Genomic DNA, 16309 nt, shown 5'->3' on the forward strand with positions numbered 1-16309 from the left:
CTGCAGAGTACAAAAATTCCAATATTTTGCAATACACAGGATTCTTGATCGTGCGACTTCAATTTGCCAACAAAATCTTAGCAACACGATTAGAAAAATTCTAAATAATTCAAAGGAAAGTCACACGGTAATTAATATGCGTTAAACATTTAGGATGTAAATCGTGTAAAAACAGAATCCAGTGTACTTTATTGTGCAATAGTTGCTTCAACGAAATAATATTTAAAGCATTCGATTACACAAACCTTTATTGTACAGGAAAGGAATTTGTCTGACCTACAAAAGCGATGTTATCTTTAAGAGAAACACCACCTAGCTACGTCACATAGATCCCAACTAACGACCAATTTCGTTGCTGTAAATCTTCTGATGGAGATAAAATATTTCGTTGAAAAATTGAAAAACGATTATATCGGGCAACGTTCAGGCACACGAAAAAAAGCAAATACCTACACCACCGCAAAGCAATTTTGGCGTGAGATTTAGCATGGCAGCTATTTTGTTTTATGTCTGACTGCATAGTGATTTCCAGTCAACAACCGGAATCAACTTGCTGCTCATCCCTAATCAGCGTGTGACCGACCGGTCTGTTTCGTCGAGTAGAATGAATATTTTAATAAATTTAACTTTTTGTCAATTTTTGCCACACTCCCTCTTTCCCACTGAACCACTGAATTATGTTGATGGCGTTGAAGTGAATGCCGATTAGATTTGCGGGAAGAATTCTCGGTATGTTTGAGAACGTTAACCCACCAATGTCCACAGGAATTTGAAATGCACGCTGTGCGTTCACAAGAGATGTTTCGTTCATAGGACGTTGGGGTAAAAAGGGTTCAAGAAAAATACTAATCCTTCGGGCAATTTTGGGCGCCCAGCTGTGTCGTTGAAGGTTTCAGAAGACCCCTTTCAGCGAATTTTAAAATTGAAAAAATGCATTCCGTTGATATGAACCTAACGCTTTTAAATTATTGAGCGAAAGAAGGTTAATTGGAATGTTTCGCCACCAGAGAACAAGACTGTTAGATGTGTTTCTTCGGAAATGAACATCGAACACATGCTTTGCACACGGTTTCGAAGTCAATGTTTTTTTTGTTTCCAAAAGTTTATCTGTCTTGTAGATCAGCCTTAAAATTTTCCAAAGACTCATTGTAGTCACATCTGGGTTCATAGTGTCCCCTTACGATGGGATATGGATACTCGGAAGTAATGCGTAACGGTGTAAATCCGGTCATATCGCCAGGATCGGCCCAACGCTGAAGCTGACAATATAACGTCCCAAACCCCTCCACGGTGCATGGGGATTGTCCCAGCTTCAGTAGGGTCACGCGTGGTCCGCCTCTGCGAATGGCGGTTGAGCGTAATAGTGAGCCTGACATGGTGCGAGTGATTAACTTATAGATGTTGCACATGTTGAGGTTGTAGGAGTGTCGTCCTGGTGGACTTCAGGACATTTCTTTGATTGACATTTATTCAAATGACGTTTGGCCAAATGAAATTTCATCGAAAGGACATGTAGTCAAAGGGGTATTTGGTCGAAAAGATATTTCTAGACCATCATTTGAAAAGGGCGTAACCGCCAAAATTCCAGTCGTCAAGGCAAGTGAGAGTGATAGCCATCCAGAAGCCCGAAAACCCCCGGGTCGGATTGTAGTTCGTATCGCTCCATCATGATGCTGTTCTGTCTTAGGTAGTTAGAGAAGATGCTAGAGAAGATGATTCTTCAAAGTTTTTCGTAGTGCCTACTTCAAGCTCAAAGAGCCTAGCTCCGTGTATACTGCCGAGCTAGCAGCCATACACTATTCTCTCGAGCAAATCGCATCCCTACCTCCAAACCACTTTTTCATTTTCACCGACTGCCTAAATTCCTTGGAGGCTGTTCGAGCAATGATACTGGTTAAGGCTCTATAAACCGTAATCAATCCGATGATGACGATGATTTTATTCGAATCCGCACTAATACTAATAAAGTTTTGAACTAAATTCAATATTTTGGGGCTATTTGCCGACTTACCTCCATCATAATATATTCATGGCATTTCCATATTATTTTTTCACTTATCCAAATTTACAATTACTGAGGAATTGCAGGAAAAACGCTGAAAACTGCCTTTTTTCCTGGGCCGGCATTCGTATTTTTATCGAACGCATACTAACTCCGAACGTTCGGAGCAAACACATACACACGCACTTTCACTTTCACTTTTCCCACTGTTTTCTTGATTTAATCACTCCTAAAACATATTCACTAACTGAGTTTCACATTTTTCTTCAATATTGACTACCAATTGATTCACTTCGCGTCCAAAAACTGTCGAAAACTGCTTTCCAGAAATCGAAGTGAGAGACAAATTTGACGACCGTATTGTGAACGCAATAAAATGCGGAAGAGTCAAACTCACTAGCGCAATAGGTGAAATGGTGAGTACAAAATCTACGCGATGCAACTTCATTCAATCCGAACAATACAATGTATACGCCAGCCAACACGCAAACAAAGGTGTACATACACGAGAAAATAATCATCTCTTCACCGTTGCCAGATTTGTTTCATGGAAAAAATCATTGCTGTTTGCCGGATTGAACAAATATACCAGAAATAAATATTTAAACATGTTATGTAAGCTTCTGTTAAATTCCAAGTGGTGAATAACAAATTTTAAACCGATAAATACCCATATATTTGATACACCGTGAACATGTGTTATGATATAGAATTAACATTTCGTCAAGTCTGGCAACATTATGCATCAGCTGGCATATTTTTAACACCCCATTTCCACCCACCCCAGTTGTAAACAAAATTTATCTATCGCTGCTGCACTTTTCCGTACCAATTGCCTCACTATTACAAACAAGCGATACAGTCATTAATTCTCAAAACATTGTGATGGAGTCTTGAGCCTTAAGCATTCAACGTACAGGGGATGGACAAAATAATTAGGATAGGCAAATTTTGTTTAAAATTAGATGTGTTGTAACTATCTTAGTTATCATCCGATTTTGACAATTCAGGCATGCCCGAACTAGAAAATTAATGCAGTTTGACGGTATGTCCATGGAACCGACTATGGCCACCGAATTCCGGAGATATTCCGGGTTTTTTCGGAGGTAGGTTCAAAACCGTAAATTTGAGATGGATATTAGGAGAAGTTGGGGTTTAAAATTGAATAATATTAGTAACCACAAATGAAGTAGGGCTCTTGCTGATTGGAACCATATATTGAGATTTGGAATCGGACCAGAATCAAGTGAGATATGGCCATTTCTCTATAATCGGTTCCGATCGATACTTATCAAAGGGGTCAGGCCACAACTTCATTTGAATCTCGCATTTTTATAGATCGTCCACTATGATTTTATTCTAGAAGGCCTCTAGTGTGTCAAGAATAAAAAACCAATTGAATAAACGAACCCTGGAGTCGCTGGGATGTCCCCAGGGAACCTGTGGAGGGGGACATTTATGTTTCAGCACCAAAACCAGTCATTCGACGGCTCTTTTTCCATGGTGTTCGATCAGGAGGCGAAGTATGAATATAAAATGGTCCATTGACGGCTCTGACGGCTTCCAGGATCTACGGATTGGCCCTGGGGAACCTATTGAAGGGGACATTTTAGTTTTACCACCAAAATCAGTCATTCGACGGCTCTTTTTTCATGGTTTTCGATCAGGAATCGAAGTATGAATATAAATTGGTCCATTGTCGACTCTGACCGCTTTCAGCATCTACGGATTGGCCCCGGGGAACCTGTGGAAGGGGACATTTTAGTTTTACCACCAAAACCAGTCGTTCGACTGCTCTTTTTTCATGGTTTTCGATCAGGAAGCGAAGTATGAATATAAAATGGTCCATTGACGGTTCTGACTGATTCCAGGATCTACGGATTGGCCCCGAGCAACCTGTGGAAGGGGACATTTTAGTTTTAGCACAAAAACCAGCCATTCGATAGCTCTTCATTCATGGTTATCGATCAGAAAGCGAAGTACGAAAATAAAATGAATCATTGGCGGCTCTGACCGCTTCCATGAACCAAGGAATGCCCCCGAGGAACCTGTGGAAGGGGACATTTTAGTTTTTACACCAAAATCAATCATTCGACAGCTCTTCCTTAATATAAGCAAAGTATGAATAGCAACCAGCCGTGCGGTAAGATGCGCGGCTACAAAGCAAGACCATGCTGAGGGTGGCTGGGTTCGATTCCCGTTGCCGGTCTAGGCAATTTTCGGTTTGGAAATTGTCTCGACTTCCCTGGGCATAAAATTATCATCGTGTTAGCCTCATGACATACGAATGCAAAAATGGTAACATGGCTTAGAAACCTCGCGGTTAATAACTGTGGAAGTGTTTAATGAACACTAAGCTGCGAGGCGGCAATGTCCCAGTGGGGGATGTAATGCCAACGAAGAAGAAGAAGATGAATATAAAATTGACCATTGATGACTCTGACCGCTCTCAGGACCTATAGATTCCCCCCGGAAAACCAGTGGAAAGGAACATTTAAATTGCAGCACCAAAACCAATAACTTGACGGCTTTTCGTGATTTTTGATCAGAAATCGAAGTATGAGTTTAAATTGGACCATTAATGGTTCTGACATTTGGAAGGGGACATTTTAGTTTTAGCACAAAACCAATCATTGAACGGCTCTTTTTTCATGGATTTCAATCAGAATGTGAAGTATGAACAAGAAATGGACCATTGACGTCTCTGACCGTTTTCTGGACCTACGGATAGCTCACGGGGAACCTGCCTACTTCATACTTCGCTTCCTGATCCAAAGCCATGAAAACAGAGCCATTGTATGACTAGTTTTCGTGCTAAAACTAAAATGTCCCCTTCAACAGGTTTCCTGGGCCAATCTGTAGGTCCAGAAAGCGGTCATAGCCCTCAATGGTCCCTTTTATATTCATTTCTCGATTACTAATCGAAACCACTAGAAAAGAGCCGTCGAATGACTGGTTATCATGCTTAAAATAAAATGTCCCCTTACACAGATTCTCCAGGAGCAATCCGTGGGCCTTGGAAGCGGTCAGAGCCGTCAATGGACCATTTTATATTCATATGTACTTCACTTCCTGATCGAAAATCGAATGACTGGTTTTAGTGCAAAAACTAAAATGTCCTCATACACAGGTTCCTTGGGGGCAATCAGTAGGTCCTGGAAGCGGTCAGAGCCGTCAATGGTCATTTTTAATTCAAATTCCGTCTCCTGGTCGAAATCCATGAAAAAGAGCCTTCGAATGACTGGGTTTGATACTAAAACTAAAATGTCCCCTTTCACAGGTTCCCCGGGGCCAATCCGTAGGTCCTGGAAGAGGTCAGAACCGACAATGGACCATTTTATATTCATACTTTGCTTCCTGATCGAAAACCATGAAAAAAGAGCATTCGAATGACTGGTTTTGGAGCTAAAAATAAAATGTCCTGTTCCACAGGTTCCTCGGAGGCAACCAGTAGGCCTGGAAGCAATCAAAGCCGTCAATGGACCATTTTATATTCATACTTCGCTTCCTGATCGAAAACCATGAAAAAAAAGCCTTCGAATGACTGGTGTTGGTGCTGGAACTAAAATGTCCCTTTCCACAGGTTCTTCGGAGGCAACCAGTAGGTCCTAGAAGCGGTCAGAGCCGTCAATGGACCATTTTATATTTATGCTTCGCTTCCTGATCGAAAACCATGAAAAAAAAGTGTCGTCGAATGACTAGTTTTGGTGCTAAAACTTAATTGTCCTCTTCCACAGGTTCCTCGAAGGCAACCAGTAGGTCCTGGAAGCAATCAGAGCCGTCAATGGACCATTTTATATTCATACTTCGCTTCCTGATCGAAAACCATAAAAAAAGAGCCATCGAACGACTGGTTTTTATGGTAAAACTAAAATGTCCACTTCCACAGGTTCCCCGGGGCCAATCCGTAGATCCTGGAAGCGGTCAGAGTTGTCAATGGACCATTTTATATTCATATTTCGCCTCCTGATCGAAAGCCATGAAAAAAGAGCCTTCAAATGACTGGTTTTGGTGTAAAAACTAAAATGTCCTCTTCCACAGGTTCCCCGGGGTCAATCCGTAGATCCTGGAAGTGGTCAGAACCGTAAATTGACCATTTTATATTGTTATGGAAACTCATATGTGAATATGTACGTTATGTGGAAGATATTGATTTGAAAAATGTATTGGAGGTAACCACTTTCCCTTCGATGGGACTCGAACCCATGACCCTACAGTACGCTAGACTGGTGCTTTAACCAACTAAGCTACGAAGGACCTCCGTCGGCCTTCGCAACCTAGCGGCTACTGAACGAGCTCGAGATTCCCAAATTGGACGCATAGTCAAATCACTCGCAATCCATTTCTCAAGCCAACACTATCACATGTGTATAGTACACGTTCACATTAGAGGAGCGTGAGTATTTAGAATGTCTGGCGGCTGTACACATTCTTCATCAGCAACTGTACTGATCAAGTGAGGTTGTGTAAGCATATACTGTAGGGTCATGGGTTCGAGTCCCATCGAAGGGAAAGTGGTTACCTCCAATACATTTTTCAAATCAATATCTTCCACATAACGTACATATTCACATATGAGTTTCCATAACATTGTAAATTAACGTCCAAGTCGGGTGGTTTAATCCCCGGAAATAGGCAATTAACTTTGATTGAACTGAACCTGAGTTGCGTGCTCTTGCCTACGCAATGCGGTCGGGTCTGAGCTTGACGACCGACTGGCATATGCTTACACAACCTCACTTGATCAGTACAGTTGCTGATGAAGAATGTGTACAGCCGCCAGACATTCTAAATACTCACGCTCCTCTAATGTGAACGTGTACTATACACATGTGAAAGTGTTGGCTTGAGAAATGGATTGCGAGTGATTTGACTATGCGTCCAATTTGGGAATCTCGAGCTCGTTCAGTAGCCGCTAGGTTGCGAAGGCCGACGGAGGTCCTTCGTAGCTTAGTTGGTTAAAGCATCAGTCTAGCGTACTGTAGGGTCATGGGTTCGAGTCCCATCGAAGGGAAAGTGGTTACCTCCAATACATTTTTCAAATCAATATCTTCCACATAACGTACATATTCACATATGAGTTTCCATAACATTGTAAATTAACGTCCAAGTCGGGTGGTTTAATCCCCGGAAATAGGCAATTAACTTTGATTGAACATTTTATATTCATACTTCGCTTCCTGATCGAAAACCATGAAAAAAGAGCCGTCGAAGGACTGATTTTGGTGGTAAAACTAAATTGTCCCCTTCCACAGGTTCCCCCGGGCCAATCCGTAGGTCCTGGAAGCGGTCAGAACCGTAAATTGACCAATTTATGTTCATACTTCGCTTCCTGATCGAAAGCCATGAAAAAAGAGCCTTCGAAAGACTGATTTTGGTGGTAAAACTAAAATGTCCCGTTCCACAGGTTCCCGGGGGCAATCCGTAGGTCCTGGAAGCGGTCAGAGACGTCAATGGACCATTTTATATTCATACTTCGCTTCCTGATCGAAAACCATGAAAAAAGAGCCGTCGAACGACTGGTTTTGGTGGTAAAACTAAAATGTCCCCTTCCACAGGATCCCCAGGGCAATCCGTAGGTTCTGGAAGCGGTCAGAACCGTAAATTGACCATTTTATATTTATACTTCGCATCCTGATCGAAAACCATGAAAAAAGAGCCGTCGAACGACTGATTTTTTTGGTAAAACTAAAATGTCCTCTTCCACAGGTTCCCCCGGGCCAATCTTTAGGTCCTGGAAGCAGTCAGAGCCGTCAATGGACCATTTTATATTCATACTTCGCCTCCTGATCGAAAGCCATGAAAAAAGAGCCGTCGAATGACTGGTTTTGGTGCTGAAACTTAAATGTCCTCCTCCACAGGTTCCCCGGGGCCAATCCGTAGGTCCTGGAAGCGGTCAGAACCGTAAATTGACCATTTTATATGCATACTTCGCTTCCTGATCGAAAACCATGAAAAAAGAGCCGTCGAGCGACTGGTTTTGGTAGTAAAACTAAAATGTCCCCTTCCACAGGTTCCCCGGGGGCAATCCGTAGGTCCTGGAAGCGGTCAGAGCCGTCAATGGACCATTTTATATTCATACTTCGCCTCCTGATCGAAAGCCATGAAAAAAGAGCCGTCAAATGACTGGTTTTGGTGCTGAAACTTAAATGTCCTCCTCCACAGGTTCCCCGGGGACATCCCAGCGACTCCAGGATCCGTTTATTCAATTAGTTTTTCATTCTTGACATATTAGAGGCCTTCTAGAATAAAATCATAGTGGACCATCTATCAAAAAGCGAGATTCAAATGAAGTTGTGGCCTGACCCCTTTGATAAGTACCGATCGGAACCAATTTTAAAGAAATGGCCATATCTCACTTGATTATGGTCCGATTCCAAATCTCAATATATGGTTCCAATCAGCAAGAGCCCTACTTCATTTGTGGTTACTAATATTAATCAATTTTTACCCACAACTTCTCCTAATATCCACCTTAAATTTACGGTTTTGAACCTACCTCCGAAAAACCCGGAATATCTCCGGAATCCGGTAGCCATAGTCGGTTCCATGGACATACCGCCAAACTGCATTAATTTTCTAGTTCGGGCATGCCTGAATTGTCAAAATCGGATGATAACTAAGGTAGTTACAACACATCTAATTTTACCCGAAATTTGCCTATCCTAATTATTTTGTCCATCCCCTGTATCTTCTGAATAGGATAAGGACAGCTTTGAGTGTTTTATCAAAACGATCTTACACAATCACCATGGTTTGCGTCCCTTCCCTTCGCTTGATCACGGGAAATGAGAAAGTGGACTCTCATACTAAGGTGGTCATAGCGTAATATTTACGATCGGCAAATCATCTTCGATGATTTTTTCTCATGATTAGTTCGTCAACAATCCTTTAACAGGCAAAAAAATGGACAAATAGGAAGATGGGTTGATGGCTGTATCCAATTCGCCAAAAGGTTTCGAAGCGGCCATGGTTAAAAAAAATGAATTTGGGACGAGACTTCATTCGAACCATTATTTATTTATGTATTTATTTATTCAGACTAAGGCCGAAGTGGCCTGTGCGGTATATAAGAGTCTTCTCCATTCGGCTCGGTCCATGGCTACACGTCGCCAACCACGCAGTCTACGGAGGGTCCGCAAGTCATCTTCCACCTGATCGATCCACCTTGCCCGCTGCGCACCTCGCCTTCTTGTGCCCGTCGGATCGTTGTCGAGAACCATTTTCACCGGGTTACTGTCCGACATTCTGGCTACGTGCCCGGCCCATCGCAGTCGTCCGATTTTCGCGATGTGAACGATGGATGGTTCTCCCAGCAGCTGATGCAACTCGTGGTTCATTCGCCTCCTCCGCGTACCGTCCGCCATCTGCACCCCACCATAGATGGTACGCAGCACTTTCCTTTCGAAAACTCCCAGTGCGCGTTGGTCCTCCACGAGCATCGTCCAGGTCTCGTGTCCGTAGAGGACTACCGGTCTGATGAGCGTTTTGTAGATTGTCAGTTTGGTACGGTGGCGAACTCTATTCGATCGGAGAGTCTTGCGGAGTCCAAAGTACGTACGATTTCCAGCCACTATGCGTCTCCGAATTTTTCTGCTGGTATCACTTTCGGCAGTCACCAGTAAGCCCAAGTACACAAATTCTTCTACCACCTCGATTTCGTCACCACCGATGCAAACTCGCGGTGGGTGGCTCACATTGCCTTCTCTTGAACCTCTTCCTATCATGTATTTTGTCTTCGACGTGTTAATGACTGGTCCCAACCGCTTGGCTTCCCTCTTCAGTCTGATGTAGGCTTCCTCCATCTTCTCAAAGTTACGTGCCATAATATATATGTCGTCGGCGAAGCCAAATAGCTGCCCTTCGTATTACTCCCTCCAAAGCGATGTTGAATAGCAGACACGAAAGACCATCACCTTGCCGTAACCCTCTACGCGTTTAAAAGGGACTCGAGAATGCCCCGGAAACTCGAACTACGCACATCACCCGATCCATCGTCGCATTGATCAACCGTATCAGTTTATCCGGAAATCCGTTTTCGTGCATTAGCTGCCATAGCTGGTCCCGATCGATTGTATCATATGCGGCTTTGAAGTCGATAAATAGATGATGTGTGGGCACATTGTATTCGCGGCATTTCTGCAATACCTGACGTATGGCGAACACCTGGTCTGTTTTAGAGCGTTCACCCATAAATACCGCCTGGTACTGCCCCACGAACTCTCTTGCAATTGGTGTTAGTCGGCGGCATAAAATTTGGGAGAGTACCTTGTAGGCGGCGTTCAGCAATGTGATTGCGCGGTAGTTGCTACAATCCAGCTTATCGCCCTTTTTGTAGATGGGACACACGACACCTTCCATCCACTCCTGCGGCAGAACCTCATCCTCCCAAACCTTGGTAATCACCCAGTGCAGCGCTCTAGCCAGTGCCTCACCACCGTGTTTAAACAGCTCTCCTGGTAGTTGGTCAACTCCAGGGGCTTGTTGTTTTTCAGCCGGTCGATCTCCTCCTGGATTTCCTGGAGATTCGGAGCCGGAAGTCGTATGTCCGGCGCGCGTGCTCCTAGGTTCATTACCATACCACCACCGTTGTCTGCCATATCGCCATTCAGGTGCTCTTCGTAGTGCTGCCGCCACCTTTGGATCACCTCACGCTCGTTTGTAAGAAATTTCCCGTTTATGTCCTTACACATATCGGGCTGTGGCACGTGGCCCTTACGTGAACGGTTCAACTTCTCATAGAACTTTCGTGCGTTATTAGTTCTACAGCGCGTTATTAGCGCGGTACAGTTCCTCCGTCTCTTCACGGTCTCGATCTTCCTGCTGGCGCTTTTTCCTCCGGAAAATAAAGTTTTGTCTGTTCCGCGCTCGTTTGTATCGTGCTTCGTTCGCCCTCGTGTGGTGTTGCAGCAATCTCGCCCATGCTGCATTCTTCTCCTTAACTAACTGCATTCGCCGTCATACCAGTCGTTTCTCTGATCCGGGGGCACCGTGCCAAGTGCAGCGGTTGCGGTGCTACCAATGGCGGATCGAATATCTCTCCAGCCATCTTCAAGAGACGCTGCGCCTAGCTGCTCTTCCGTTGGGAGTGCCACTTCCAGCTACTGCGCGTATTCTTGGGCTAGTCTACCGTCTTGTAGCCGCCCAATGTTAAGCCGCGGCGTCCGACTTCGACGCGTGTTGTACACCGTCGAGAGTTTTGAGCGCAGGCATTCTGCTACGAGGTAGTGGTCGGATTCAATATTCGCACTGCGGTAAGTGCGGACGTTCGTGATTCGGAGAAGAATTTACCGTCGATTAGAACGTGGTCGATTTGGTTTTCCGTTTCTTGGTTAGGTGATCTCCATGTGGCCTTGTGGATATTTTTGCGGGGAAAGAAGGTGCTTCGGACTACCATTCCGCGGGAGGCTGCGAAGTTTATGCATCGTTGACCGTTGTCATTCGATACGGTGTGCAGACTATCCGGTCCGATGACCGGTCTATACATTTCCTCCCTTCCTATCTGCGCGTTCATGTCATTCATTCATTCGTTTATTTAGTTAACATCTAAACAGATAACACTGAATCAACAATTTGACGCCACAATGCACGGTTTGAGGCCGCATCTCTCCATCCTCGGATACGCCCCACGCTCGCCAAGTCGTTCTGCACCTGGTCTGCCCATCTCGCTCGCTGCGCTCCACGCCGTCTCGTACCTGCCGGATCGGAAGCGAACACCATCTTTGCAGGGTTGCTGTCCGGCATTCTTGCAACATGTCCTGCCCATCGTACCCTTCCGGCTTTAGCTACCTTCTGGATACTGGGTTCGCCGTAGAGCTGGGCGAGCTCATGGTTCATTCTTCGCCGCCACACACCGTCTTCTTGCACACCGCCAAAGATGGTCCTAAGCACCCGTCTCTCGAATACTCCGAGCGCTTGCAAGTCCTCCTCGAGCATTGTCCATGTTTCATGTCCGTAGAGGACAACCGGTCTTATAAGCGTCTTGTACATGACACATTTGGTGCGGTGGCGAATCTTTTTCGACCGCAGTTTCTTCTGGAGCCCGTAGTAGGCCCGATTTCCACAGATGATGCGCCTTCGTATTTCACGACTAACGTTGTTGTCAGCCGTTAGCAAGGATCCGAGGTAGACGAATTCCTCGATCACCTCGAAGGTATCCCCGTCTATCGTAACACTGCTTCCCAGGCGGGCCCTGTCGCGCTCGGTTCCGCCCACAAGCATGTACTTTGTCTTTGACGCATTCACCACCAGTCCAACTTTTGTTGCTTCACGTTTCAGGCGGGTGTACAGTTCTGCCACCTTTGCAAATGTTCGGCCGACAATGTCCATGTCATCCGCGAAGCAAATAAATTGACTGGATCTGTTGAAAATCGTACCCCGGCTGTTACACCCGGCTCTCCGCATGACACCTTCTAGCGCAATGTTGAACAACAGGCACGAAAGTCCATCACCTTGTCTTAGTCCCCGGCGCGATTCGAACGAACTGGAGTGATAAGAAAATTATTTTGAGCTTTTTAGTGGAATGTTTTCACCTGTCATAAGACGAGTTCATACAATCCCATTGAATTCCACCACTTAATTGTATCTTGACAGATACGTATTTCGACATCAAAAGTAAGGCCGTCTTCAGTGTCTCGTAAAGTAAGTCGAGTCAAGTACGAGACACTGAAGACGGCCTTACTTTTGAGGTCGAAATACGTATCTGTCAAGATACAATTAAGTGGTGGAATTCAATGGGATTGTATAAACTCGTCTTATGACAGGCGAACTGGAGTGTTCGCCCGAAACCTTCACACAGTTTTGCACACCATTCACCGTTGCTTTGATCAGTCTGGTAAGCTTCCCAGGGAAGCTGTTCTCGTCCATAATTTTCCATAGCTCTACGCGGTCTATACTGTCGTATGCCGCCTTGAAATCAACGAACAGATGGTGCGTTGGGACCTGGTATTCACGGCATTTTTGGAGGATTTGCCGTACAGTAAAGATCTGGTTCGTTGTCGAGCGGCCGTCAACGAAGCCGGCTTGATAACTTCCCACGAACTCATTCACTAATGGTGACAGACGACGGAAGATGATCTGGGATATCACTTTGTAGGCGGCATTAAGGATGGTGCTCGCTCGTTCATGTCACCGATGACGATTTTGACGTCCCGCAGTGGGCATCCATCTTATGTCTGCTCCAGCTGTGCGTAGAACGCTTCTTTGTCGTCGTCGGGTCTCCCTTCGTGTGGGCAATGCACGTTGATGATGCTATAGTTGAAGAAACGACCTTTAATCCTCAGTATGCACATCCTTGCGTTGATTGGCTGCCACCCAATCACGCGTTGGCGCATCTTTCCCAGCACTATGAAGCCGGTTCCCAACTAAATGTCAGGGTTGTAAATATTCGGCAGCACTGGATGAAAGTTTGTTTTTTTTATATAATTTTTGTTATTTTCTTCCTGCTTTGAAATCAACCTCACATTCCCGGAGAGGCAGAAAAGTAAACAACAGAACTCACATCAACCACTGCGCCGCGAAGATGAAATTTACCACAGCAAAATGTACACATTCATCCAGCAAATTGAAAAAAAATCACCACGCGTTTAAATGGGCCACTCACAGTCATACGGTAAGACGCGAACTGAGCAGCCTGTCAGAGCGACTTGTGAGTGGCTGAATGCGAAATTGAATGGTCGGTGTTGGAAATGATTTTTCGGCTGCACCCAGTCGCACTCACCACGGCGGCGATGAAGGCGACCGCAGATTATACTGAGATCCATGTTTTTCACTGCATTGACTGTGAAATATTTCTACCCTGCTAAATTCCATTCGACCAAATGTCCATTCGACGTAGTGTCCTTTCAACCAAATGTCCTGCGTCTCTAATGGATTTAAAAATCATTTTCGACTAAATGTCACTTCGACCAAACGTCCTTTCGATGTAATGTCCTTTCGACCAAATGTCATTCGACGAAATGTCTTTCGACGAAATGGTATAGATTCGTATTGGAGAACAAAACAGGCCTATACTGCCCACGATTGTAAATTTGTCCCATATGAATAGGAAATCCAGCAAAGATGAGACTGATGTGCGACCATAGGCAGTATAGTAGCTTATGAAAGTTATGAGTAAAATCCTATCGGTTCAATGGACCTGCTGGGATGTTCAGGGTTGTTACGGAGATCCTGAAATATTTTCCGCGCCAAATCCGCGCCGACTAAAATCAAATCCGCGCCATTTCTGCGACATAAAATCCATTCCGCGCCAAATCTACGCGGCTTAGGGGCAACCCAGAGTAAACGCGATGTGCGATGTGACGCGACGCGACAGTGCAATTTGACAGCCTGTTGATAATGATTGTTATTCTTTTACGTGAGTCGCGTCGCGTCGCATCGCTCGTCGCGTTTACTCTACATACTAAGTAACCCGCAGTTAGCCTAGATGGCCCTATTCACTTTTAGAAGTACTGAAACTAAGTGAACAATGATATGGAAATGCTAATATCATTTTCCAAACTTGGACGTACATGTTCATGATAGCATTAGAGGCGAAAGTATAGAATTGATAGTTCCGTTAGGATACGGCAGGCATGAAGAATGTTTTTATAGAAGTCGATTTGAAAGCGAGCGTTTAAAGTTCGGTACAAGATACATTGATATACAAAGAATGTTCAGGTCAGATTTGATTATAATTGATTATAAATAAAGTTGGCAAATAATAAAAAATCTGCCAAAACCGTTTTTTTTTCTGAAATAATAAATTATGCAACTTTGTTGTAATTATTGATCACAAGACAAACTTGCGTAGAGATTTAAACAATGAAGCTCCGGTTTTAAACAAAACTTCTGTAAAACAATTATTTGAATTCGTATCAAGAAACAAATAATACAAAATCTAACATAGATGCTCAAGCTTCGTTGATTAACCAGTCAGAATCCTGACTTTAGCAAAAACTAGTCCTTTATTTGTGAGTTATTTCTCCTTCAATTCTTGTAACAAGTTACTCTAAGAGTTCATGCATAAATTCCGATAACATTTTTAGTGGAAATTATATTAGAGTTTTTTTTTCTATTTTACCGTATCTGAATTTCATCCAAAATCTCATAGAATTTCTGCAAAAACTTTCTTGGAAATGTTTGCAGAAATCCAACTGCTCTCGGATCTACTGCAGAAGTAGGGATGAACTTTGTATTATCTTAAAAATCACTCTAATAAAGATTAAAAAAAAAAAAAAAAAAAAAAAAAAATACTGCAGAAGTCCCTCCATAATTGTACAAAATCTCCCCAGGAAATTATTCTCGAATTGATTTGGGAATCTTGATGTTCAAGTGAAATCTTCAAAAGCAACCTGCGGAAATACATGCAGAAATCTCTTCATGAATTCCTACGGAAATCGCTTTAGAATATGCTGCAGAAATTGAAGAAAATCCGCGGAAAGTCGTCCAAAAATTTCTTTTATAATTTTTCGGATGTTAAATGCTGCAAAAATCCTCTTTTGGTTCTTGTAAAAAAATCTTTAGGTTTCTTTGTTTTCTGTTGATAATCCTTTAAAAATACCGTCGGAGTTATCCTAAAATTTCGCTAAAAACCTTCAGAAAAAGCTTTCGAGAATCATATTCTAATTTTGGGACGACTTTTTGCGGTAGCACTTATTAAAATGAAGTATCTGTATCGAATCAAAGAACATTTTAATGTTTTCAATTGTTGTATAAACTCTTATTCGTTCTAGATGAATGTTTTGAAAGCAATATAAAATGTTCCAAACTAAACTAAAGAATCCGAGAAAATTTTTGAAAAATTATGTGATATAAAATGCTAGTAATTCATCGTAAGCAGTTCAAGTAATTCATCGTAAAAGAAATAATCAATCAAAAACTGACAAATATCTCGCAATTACAAAGAAATTGACAAGGTGAAAATGGGTGTCCATGTCCTTCAATAGACATGTTTTGTGATGTTTCAGAATGGATTAAAAATGGCAACAACTTCTCCTCATAACATACGTTCGTTTTTGGAAAAGGAGTTTTCAATAGCATTCTTTTGCACTTTGCACCCCCTAATTATATTTCCTAACCTCGTCCAAACCGCGAGTTTTTCGATTCCCTAAACCTAACATTAGTTTATAAGAATCATGAAAAACTGTTTTCCAAACATGATTCCAGCTGTACGCGTCTCGGCAAACGAGCTTTCCAAATAAATGATTAGTTAAAAAAATCCAACAGAATTTTGTTTAATAAGAATAATCAGAAGAATTTTTGAAAAAAAAACCTGAAGAATTTCTTGCGAAATATTCAAATATACAGTTTTGTATTTTCGTGGTGAAA

General features: G+C 43.2%; 1 protein-coding gene across 11 annotated transcripts in view; it reads right to left on the reverse strand.

Annotated features, from left to right (window-relative positions):
- Positions 1-16309, reverse strand: part of LOC134227009 (unconventional myosin-IXb-like) — a 261892-nt gene that overhangs the window by 139926 nt on the left and 105657 nt on the right. The gene's annotated exons all lie outside the window — the stretch shown is intronic.

This window comes from Armigeres subalbatus, chromosome 3 (assembly GCF_024139115.2).
Source record: "Armigeres subalbatus isolate Guangzhou_Male chromosome 3, GZ_Asu_2, whole genome shotgun sequence".
Taxonomy (NCBI): domain Eukaryota; kingdom Metazoa; phylum Arthropoda; class Insecta; order Diptera; family Culicidae; genus Armigeres; species Armigeres subalbatus.